The following is a 3,505-nucleotide window of genomic DNA, read 5'->3' as shown; positions in this document are numbered from 1 at the left end:
AGTCATGCTATGCTAAATCACATGGTCAGGACGAGTCCTCCAGCAGTCAGCTGCTATGCTAAACCATGGATGGTGAGGAGAGTCATTTTGCTGCTATGCTAAACCACATGGTTTCTCTCCAGGACGAGTCCAGCCTACTGCTAGCTAAATCACATTTGAGGGCTCTATGCTAAATCACATGGTGAGGATTTTCTCTCCAGCTCCATCTATTCTTTATCCATCATGGTGAGGTCCCCTTTCCATCCTTCTTCCTCTAAACCACATAGGACCAATCACTTCAGCCTCTCTGCTAAATCATGGTGAGGACGCAGTCCATTTCCTGCTGCTATGCTAAATCACATGGTGAGGACATGTTACCCATCTGCTGGATTTAAATCACATGGTGAGGGACGAGTGTTAATCCTGCTGCTATCACTAAATCATCATGGTGAGGACCAGTGGCCTGCTGCTATCTAAATCACATGGTGAGGACGAAGGGAGCCTACTTTCTATGCTAAATCACATGGTGAGGACCTCCAATCACTAGGGAGAATCACTCCCATCTACTTTCTAAATCACATGGTGAGGACTTCTCTGAGGAGTCATTAGCCTCTCTCCAATCATCCATCACTTTCTTCTCCTAATCCCCATCCAGGCTATGCTAAATCACATGGTGAGGGAGTGTTAGGGAGCTAAAACACTCCACATGGTGAGGACGAGTGTTAGCCTGCGCTATGCTAAACCACATGGTGAGGACGAGTGTTAGCCTGCTGCTATGCTAAACCACATGGTGAGGACGAGTGTTAGCCTGCTGCTATGCTAAATCACATGGTGAGGACTGTTAGCCTCTCCTAAATCACATGGTGATCCTACTTTCCCTGCTGCTATGCTAAACCACATGGTGAGGACGACTTTCCTGCTCCTATGCTAAATCCATCATGACTTTGTTAGCCTGCCTATGCTAAATCACATGGTGAGGACGAGTGTTCCCTCTCCTATGCTAAATCACATCCATGTTAGCCTGCCTATGCTAAATCACATCCAGGACGAGTGTTAGCCTGCTCCTCCAATCTCCATCCTTCTAAACCACACGGTGAGGACGAGTGTTAGCCTGCTGCTATGCTAAACCACATCCAGTGTTCCCTGCCTATGCTAAATCACACGGTGAGGACGACTTTCCTCTCCTATGCTAAACCACATGGTGAGGACGATGTTAGCCTGCCTTATGCTAAACCACATGGTGAGGACGAGTGTTAGCCTGCTTATGCTAAATCACATGGTGAGGACGAGTGTTAGCCTGCTGCTATGCTAAACCACATGGTGAGGACGAGTGTTAGCCTGCTGCTATGCTAAACCACATGGTGAGGACGAGTGTTAGCCTGCTGCTATGCTAAATCACATGGTGAGGACGAGTGTTAGCCTGCTGCTATGCTAAATCACATGGTGAGGACGAGTGTTAGCCTGCTGCTATGCTAAATCACATGGTGAGGACGAGTGTTAGCCTGCTGCTATGCTAAATCACATGGTGAGGACGAGTGTTAGCCTGCTGCTATGCTAAATCACATGGTGAGGACGAGTGTTAGCCTGCTGCTATGCTAAATCACATGGTGAGGACGAGTGTTAGCCTGCTGCTATGCTAAATCACATGGTGAGGACGAGTGTTAGCCTGCTGCTATGCTAAATCACATGGTGAGGACGAGTGTTAGCCTGCTGCTATGCTAAATCACATGGTGAGGACGAGTGTTAGCCTGCTGCTATGCTAAATCACATGGTGAGGACGAGTGTTAGCCTGCCGCTATGCTAAATCACATGGTGAGGACGAGTGTTAGCCTGCTGCTATGCTAAATCACATGGTGAGGACGAGTGTTAGCCTGCTGCTATGCTAAATCACATGGTGAGGACGAGTGTTAGCCTGCTGCTATGCTAAATCACATGGTGAGGACGAGTGTTAGCCTGCTGCTATGCTAAATCACATGGTGAGGACGAGTGTTAGCCTGCTGCTATGCTAAATCACATGGTGAGGACGAGTGTTAGCCTGCTGCTATGCTAAATCACATGGTGAGGACGAGTGTTAGCCTGCTGCTATGCTAAACCACATGGTGAGGACGAGTGTTAGCCTGCTGCTATGCTAAATCACATGGTGAGGACGAGTGTTAGCCTGCTGCTATGCTAAATCACATGGTGAGGACGAGTGTTAGCCTGCTGCTATGCTAAATCACATGGTGAGGACGAGTGTTAGCCTGCTGCTATGCTAAATCACATGGTGAGGACGAGTGTTAGCCTGCTGCTATGCTAAATCACATGGTGAGGACGAGTGTTAGCCTGCTGCTATGCTAAATCACATGGTGAGGACGAGTGTTAGCCTGCTGCTATGCTAAACCACATTAGTGAGTTACTAGTAACACCAGTTAGCCTCTAGCTATGCTAAATCACATGGTAAGGACGAGTGTTAGCCTGCTGCTATGCTAAATCACATGGTGAGGACGAGTGTTAGCCTGCCGCTATGCTAAACCACATGGTGAGGACGAGTGTTAGCCTGCTGCTATGCTAAATCTATAAAACGCCAGTCACCCTCTAGTTAGTAGTTACTATAACACCAGTCACCTCTAGTTAGTAGTTACTATAACACCAGTCACCTCTAGTTAGTAGTTACTATAACACCCGTCACCTCTAGTTAGTAGTTACTATAACACCAGTCACCTCTAGTTAGTAGTTACTATAACACCAGTCACCTCTAGTTAGTAGTTACTATAACACCAGTCACCTCTAGTTAGTAGTTACTATAACACCAGTCACCTCTAGTTAGTAGTTACTATAACACCAGTCACCTCTAGTTAGTAGTTACTATAACACCAGTCACCTCTAGTTAGTAGTTACCATAACGCCAGTCACCTCTAGTTAGTAGTTACCATAACACCAGCCACCTCTAGTTAGTAGTTACTATAACACCAGTCACCTCTAGTTAGTAGTTACCATAACACCAGTCACCTCTAGTTAGTAGTTACTATAACACCAGTCACCTCTAGTTAGTAGTTACCCATAACACCAGTCACCTCTAGTTAGTAGTTACTATAACACCAGTCACCTCTAGTTAGTAGTTACTATAACACCAGTCACCTCTAGTTAGTAGTTACTATAACACCAGTCACTCCACTCAGTTAGTAGTTACTATAGAGACCAACTCACCTCAGTCAGTTAGATAACTCCAGTCAGGCTCTAGTTAGTAGTTACTATAACATAACTCCTCTAGGCTCTAGAGGGACCCAGAGATAACTCCAGTCAGGCTCTAGTTAGTAGTTACCATAACACCAGTCACCTCTAGTTAGTAGTTACTATAACTCCAGTCACCTCTAGTTAGTAGTTACTATAACTCCAGTCACCTCTAGTTAGGAGTTACCCATAACACCAGTCACCCTAGTTAGTAGTTACTATAACACCAGTCACCTCTAGTTAGTAGTTACTATAACTCCAGTCAGGCTCTAGTTAGTAGTTACTATAACTCCAGTCACCTCTAGTTAGTAGTTAC

General features: G+C 45.8%; 1 long non-coding RNA gene across 1 annotated transcript; it reads right to left on the bottom strand.

Annotated features, from left to right (window-relative positions):
• Positions 1-2,454: 2,454 nt before the first annotated feature.
• On the bottom strand, positions 2,455-3,112 carry LOC127919696 (uncharacterized). Its single transcript, XR_008103764.1, has 3 exons — positions 3,033-3,112; positions 2,648-2,839; positions 2,455-2,615 (listed from the first exon to the last, which is right to left on the bottom strand). It is a non-coding gene; the product is annotated as an uncharacterized LOC127919696 (long non-coding RNA).
• Positions 3,113-3,505: the final 393 nt, after the last annotated feature.

Source organism: Oncorhynchus keta, unplaced genomic scaffold (genome assembly GCF_023373465.1).
Source record: "Oncorhynchus keta strain PuntledgeMale-10-30-2019 unplaced genomic scaffold, Oket_V2 Un_contig_17388_pilon_pilon, whole genome shotgun sequence".
Lineage (NCBI taxonomy): Eukaryota > Metazoa > Chordata > Actinopteri > Salmoniformes > Salmonidae > Oncorhynchus > Oncorhynchus keta.
Note: the sequence above shows the minus strand (reverse complement) of the source record. Positions and strands in the feature narration are given on the sequence as shown.